General features: G+C 47.4%; 1 protein-coding gene across 1 annotated transcript in view; it reads right to left on the bottom strand.

Moving 5' to 3' along the window:
* TMLHE (trimethyllysine hydroxylase, epsilon) overlaps positions 1-5,886 on the bottom strand; it is an 87,114-nt gene extending 81,228 nt beyond the window's left edge. The window contains exon 1 of the mRNA XM_080831256.1: positions 5,755-5,886. The gene's annotated coding sequence lies outside the window, so the exon portion shown is untranslated. The remainder of the gene's footprint in view (positions 1-5,754) is intronic.
* Between the last annotated feature and the right edge of the window lie 864 nt (positions 5,887-6,750).

Consider the following 6,750-nt stretch of genomic DNA (forward strand, 5'->3'; position numbering starts at 1 on the left):
TTAAGCCTCTGCCTTCGGCTCAGGTCATGATCTCGGGGTCCTGGGATCAAGCCCCGCATCGGGCTCTCTGCTCAGTGGGGAGCCTGCTTCCCCCTCTCTCTCTGCCTGCCTCTCTGCCTACTTGTGATCTCTGCCTGTCAAATACATAAATAAATAATCTTAAAAAAAAAGGAGAAGGCAGAAAAAGAGGGCAAAAGGAAACAAAGAAGAAATGTGACATATGGACATATTACCAAAATGGTAAATATAAATCTAAAAATATCAATAGTCACTTTATATATAAATGGTCTAAATACACCAATTACAAAAAAAGATTGTCAGTGTGAACTTAAAAAATGAAGATCCAACTTTATGTTTTCTCTGAGAAAGTGGGGTGTAGGGAGAATGGGTGAGCCTGGTGGTGGGTATTAAGGAGGAAACGTATAGCATGGAGCACTGGGTGTCATACGTAAACAATGAATCATGGAACACTGCATCAAAAACTAATGATGCGGGGCACCTGGGTGGCTCAGTGGGTTAAAGCCTCTGCCTTCGGCTCAGGTCATGATCTCAGGGTCCTGGGATCGAGCCCCGCGTCGGGCTCTCTGCTCAGCAGGGAGCCTACTTCCTCCTCTCTCTCTCCCTGCCTCTCTGCCTACTTGTGATCTCTGTCTGTCAAATAAATAAATAAACATCTTAAAAAAAAAAACTAATGTTGTACTGTATGGTGACTACTAGTTAAAAAAAGAAAAAAATTTAAAAAATAAAAACTCTATTGTTGGGCTTGCAATTTATTAAGATGTAAATCCTATTACATTAATAGGACAGAGGATGGAGGAGCAAAGCTTCCCTGTGTTACTAGAATTAAATTATTAATTTAAAATAGATTACATTACACTGATTACATATTGTAATTCCCAGGGTAGTTAATAAAAAATAACTCCAGAAATTACTGTAAAAAACATCAAAAGTTCAATCACAGTAAGTTAACGTAATTACAGTAATTTTAATGATGATAAATGTAAACAGATCAAACAGTCCAATCAAAAGACAATGACTGTGAGACTTGATAAAAGAACAGAATCCAAGTATATGCCTTCCACATTATACCCCGTTTAGATGTGAAGAAATAAATAGGTTGAAGGAATAAGAGGGTGAAAAAGATGTATACAGTGCAAATGGTAACCATAAAAGAGTTGAAGTAGTTATGCTTAGAAAAAGGACATTTCATAATGATGGAAGGGTCAATTCATCAGGAAGAGATAATAAGTAGAAACGCGTAAAATACACATTAACACAAGAAACTCTTCTCAACTCATTCTATGAGACTGGTATCTTACATCAAACAAGACAAATACATCCTAAGGAAAGAAAGTGCACTACAGTGCAACGTCTTGAATGAATATAGATGCAAAATTCCTCAACAAAATGTTGGCCAACCAAACCTACCAATACGGGCATTTTATTCCACTTCTCTTTATTGTGCTTCACAGATACTGCATTTTTTTTAAATTGAAGGTTTGTGGCTAACCCGGCATTAAGCTATTTTTCCAACAGCAGTTGTTCACTTCATGTCTCTGTGTCACTCACAATAGTTCAAACTTTTTCATTATTATTATATATGTTATGATTTGTGATCAATGATATTTAATGTTACTACCGTAACTGTTTTGGTACACCATGAACTGTACCCACAGAAGACAGTGAATTTAATAAATGTGTGTTCTGACTGCTCCCCTGACCAAGCATTCCCCCATCTCTCTCTCTCACCTTGGGCCTCCCCATTCCCTGAGACACAATAATACTGAAATCAGGCCTATGAATAACCCTACGATGGCTTCTAAGCACTCAAGCGAAAGGAAGAGTTTCATGTCTCTCACTTTAAATCAAGAGCCAAAAATGGCTGAGCTTAGTGAGGCATGCTGAAAGCTGAGACAGGTAGAAAGTTGGGCCTCTTGTGTCAAACAGATATCAAGTAGTAAAGGCAAATAAGCAGTTCTTGGAAGACCCTGCAAGTGCCACTCCAGTGAACACACAAATGATAAGAAAGCAAAAGAGTCTTATTGCTGATATGGAGAAAGTTTTAGTCATCTTCAAAGACGATCGAACCAGCCACAACATTTCCTTCAGCCAAAGCCTAACCCAGAGCAAGGCCTTAACTCTCTTCAGTTCTGTAAAGGCTGAGGAAGGTGAGAAGGCTGCAGAAGAAAACGTGAAGTTAGCAGAGCTTCGTTCATGAGGCTTAAGGAAAGAAGCGGGTCCGTAACATACAAGTGCAAAGTGAAGCAGCAAGGGATCCTGAGGCTCGAGCTCAGATCATTAATAAAGGTGGTTACACTGAACAACAGATTTCAGTGTAGATGGAGAGCAAGTCCATTCCTACGTATCCACCTAAGACGACTGAAAACATGTCCAAAACTTGTGGTTCGATGCCCAGAGCAGCCTTCTTCATGACTGCCAAAAGGTGGGAATAAACCAAATGTATATAAACTGATAAATGAATACATAAAATGCAGTATATACATAGAGTAGCACATTATCCACCCATCAAAAGTAATGAAGTAGTGATTCATGCCACAGTATGAATGAACCTTGAAAACATCATGCTCAGAATCAAGATGCAAAAAACCACAGTGTATGATTCCATTTATATGAAATGTCTGAGAATAGGCAAATTCACGGGCACACAAAAGGATTATATTGCCCAATGCTAGGGGCAGTAACAAGGATTAACTGCAAATGGGCAATGGACATGTTATTGAGGTGATGGAAATGTCAAAAACTGGATTACAGTGATGTTTGTGACAATGAATAAATCTACTAAAAATTCTTGAAGTTTACACTTAAAATGGGTCAATTTTATGGTATGTAAATTATACCTCAATACAATTTCTTCCCATTTTGCCAATACCCCTCCCCTCCACTTCCCCTCTGGCAACCACCAGTTTGTCCTGCATTTAACAGTCTATTTTTGTGTTTGTCTTTTTTTTTTAATTTAGATTTCACATATAAGTGGAATCTGTTTCCACTCAAATTCCACATATAAGTGGAATTTGTACGGTCCTTGTTTTTCTCTGTCTGACTTGTTTCAGTAAACACCATACCCTCTAGGTGCATCCAGGTTGTCCCAATAGAAGAAATTTTAAAGACCCTCTGGGCAGTAGAGGAAAGAAAAGGAAGCTCATCTCTTCCACAACTTGTTAGGGATCGCACAGAGCTCCCTGGGCTGTTGTGCAGTGTTCTGGTTGCTGTGGTGTTGATAAGGAGCGGTGGTTTTCCCATGAGGGCCGAGGGTCAAGCAATGGTTTGGATCTTTGAAAATTAAACAAAAAAAAATTCTTTAAAATCACGAAGCAAGTAAGCCACGGAGATGAAAAGTACAGCACAGGGAACAGAGTCCATAATATCGTAATAACATTGTGCGTCGGCGGACGGTGGGTGACTCCACTTACCCTGGTGAGTACTGAGTAGAGCACAGAATTGTCCGATCAGTATGGTGTACGCCTGAAAAGAAGGCTGTATATCAATTACCCCTCGGTGATACACAAAAAGTCTTTTTAAGTAGATGCATACAAAACCATGCTGCTGGCTCAAAGTCTGGAGTGGCAGTGGGGGCCAAGAGAAGCGGACGGGTTTAACAATATTCAGGAAGCAGAAGTGGCAAGATTTTGAGCGGACTGTCTAGTGGGAATCAGGAGGAGAGAAGATGCCCCCGAGTCAACGTGCTTAAAGCGGAGTCCCTGTTCTCCTCCCAAACTTACTGTCTTCCCTCGCCGCTAATCTCCGTGAGTGGATCAGCATGCTGGCACCGGGCAAGCACTCATTGATCGTCTTTGGAGCGAGAGAATAAATGAATAGAGTAGAAACGCGGCCAGAGCATTCATCGGTGCCTGCCAAACAGCCGGTCCTAAAGTCACCCTCGAGGTCGGCCCGGCAGAAGTGTGTCACCGTTTCCCTCTCAGTTTGTCAACAGTTTGGAAAATCACCAGGCCCCGTGCCCAGAAGGACCCCCACCTCCCTATCAGGCACCCCTTGCCTGGAACCCGCAGGTGCGGCCCAGGCCGGGTTTGGCCAAGAGCCTGTCATCCTGCGAGTCCTCTGGGGGAGCACGGTGGCAGCCTGTACGGCCCCCGCGAGCGCAGGGGCCGTTTGGTGTCGTCCAAGCAGGGTCACGATGGCACCCAGCTGGTGGATCTCTCTGTTCACTTTGGCTTCCACCCCAGAGAGACTTTTCGCACCAAAGAGGCCTGTCGATCCGGCCCCTGCCCCCACCCTCATGCCCGCAGGCAAAAAGTACCGCTGCCAGCAGCACTACAGACTCCAAGGGTCCGTCTGGGTATTTTACTGCTTCTCCCAGGGGCGACAAGCGAGATCCAGATCGGCTTGTGGCTTCTGGTACAGATACCCAAACCAGGAAGTGCTCTGTCCCAGTGTAGATTTCCCAGAAATGAGAATGGGATGGGGCATGCAAAGGATGCCACTTCCCACCCCATCAGTTCTGGACTCAAATCAACCCATCAAAGATTACCTTCATCATACTAGTTACCAGGTAGAGTATGAGTTCTTTCAGTATGATGACAAATAAACACACTGACCTCTCCTGGCTGTGAAGATGACAGTGTTTTGCATAAGACAGGGTTGTCATTACCACTTTAAGCAGTTCCTTGAGGTGAAACTGCAACGACAAAATGTTGGTCCATAGTGTTTATAATTCTTTGTCTTTATAGTTACTGTAAAGTAAACCGTAGTTTTTACTATAGAGATTCCTGAGAAGACAAGCCAGCTAAGAAATATGGGAATGGATTATGCAAGTGTTCCTACATATGAAGGCTCGTTTTTCCTCCAGCCATTGGTTAACAGTTAAATCACACAAGTCTTTTATGATGAGACTTTTGCTGGACAGCGTACTGTATTCACTCAACACAATGTTTCCGTTAACCATCTGGTTAAAATCTTTAATAGTAAAGAATTCATCAAAGCAGTCGTGGGAGCACGGTAACGGACGCTCTTTTCCCAGCTTTCGGGTCAGTCCGTCGTTAAAACTGTTCACAAGGGTTTTCGGAGGGGCTTTCGTAATCGAGAGCACTTCCTCGACTAAGTTTCCCAGTGCGCTGCCCGGCCGCTCCCGACTCTTGCTGGGCACGGTCGCCCGGGAGGGGCAGACAAAGGGTAAAATCCGGGCGGAGGACACTAGTGGATCTTAGAACGAGAGAAAGTCAGTGCCGCAGACTGCCGAGTGCCGCCTTCTACTCCGCCGTCAAGCCGGGAAGCTGGAGCAGGTCAGTCCCCCCCGCGCAGCTGGAGCCCCCCAGTCGGCGTCGGAGCCTGCGCGGGGCGGTCCGTGGAGCTCGGAACGAGGCCGGCTGGGCGTCGGCCCCGCCGCGGGTTCGCTCCGGCGCCTGCCGCCCGGGCCGGGAGCTAGGCCCCTCCGGCCCCGCGCTCAGCCGCGGGCCGCTCTCGCCGCGCACCTGGCATGGAAACCGTGACGACGGCCCTGCGGCAAGGCGCGAGCGGCCTTCTCCTCCACGGGGGTGAAGGTAAGTACCACCGTCCCGGGGCCGAGCGCACGGGGTGGGAGCCGCCCCCCGCGCCCCCCGCGCCCCCCGCGCCCCCCGCGCCCCCCGCGCCCCCCGCGCCCCCCGCGCCCCCCGCGCCCCCCGCGCCCCCCGCGCCCCCCGCGCCCCCCGCGCCAGGCCTTAAGGCGAGTGTCCGGGCAAACCCAACCACCGCAGCCGCCAAAGACACCCCCTTCCCGATCGGTGGAACAGGACCCACCTGCGCCGGAGGTCGCGACTCCCAACTCAGCCAAACGGGAGGAACTGCAAGCAAAGAGAGCCTCGGGACGCAGCCTCGCGCCCGCCTTTTGCTTTTTCCTGGAGACGATCGGTCCCGCGCTCCCCTCCCCCCAAGGCGCTGGGGCCCGGTCGCCGAGAGGCCCCGCCCCGCTCCTTCCGGCCGAGTGCCGGGGGCGCCGCGTACGCCTGGGACCGCGGCCTCTTCGGGGGCGCACTGGGAGCCGGGCTCCGGAGGGGTGCGGTCGGGTGCTCCGGTCGTCTTCGTTTACCAGCTTTGGAGTTAGGGTTAGGGTTAGGGTGCAGAGAGGAAAACGGACGGACCCACAAAAATCCACTGCGTGTGACGCCTGGCTCTCCTTGTTTGCCTGTTCAGTTAGGGTTGTTCACGAGGTTGCTTACTGAGATCTTCTGGAACAAACCTAATTATAACTACTTATTGAGGTTCTCTGAAACAAGAATTCTTCCACTTCTTTGCACCACTTTCTTGAACTTGAGTCACATACTGCTCAGGGCTGGACTCCCACCAATTCGTTCCAGGTCCTTCGATCCAGCATCCACATACCGTGCTTAAACCAGTACACGCTAACAGGGAACGAGTCATGAGAACGCACATCTTAATGCACGTACAAATTCAAGAACGACACCTAATACCAAAAGGACCAAAACCCACAACGAAACGGTATGTACAATGGAAATCCAAGGCAGAGGGGAAAAAAATCTAGAGCGAAAACAAACGAATACACTGTACAGACATTGAAAAATGGGAAACAGCACTATTGCAGTTATTAGAGATGAAAAGTAATTACTGTAATGTCAGACGGTGATGATAAAGGAAACGATGTGTGGAAGTCAGGATCAACAAAAGAAGCAAATGCCTTCATGCTTTTGCCTTGGAATGCTTTCTGTCAGACGCTCTACCCCTACTTGTTCTTTCGCGAAACTGCTATGCGTTATTTAGATACTACCTGCTCTGTGA

Source organism: Martes martes (genome assembly GCF_963455335.1).
Source record: "Martes martes genome assembly, chromosome: X".
Taxonomy (NCBI): Eukaryota; Metazoa; Chordata; class Mammalia; order Carnivora; family Mustelidae; genus Martes; species Martes martes.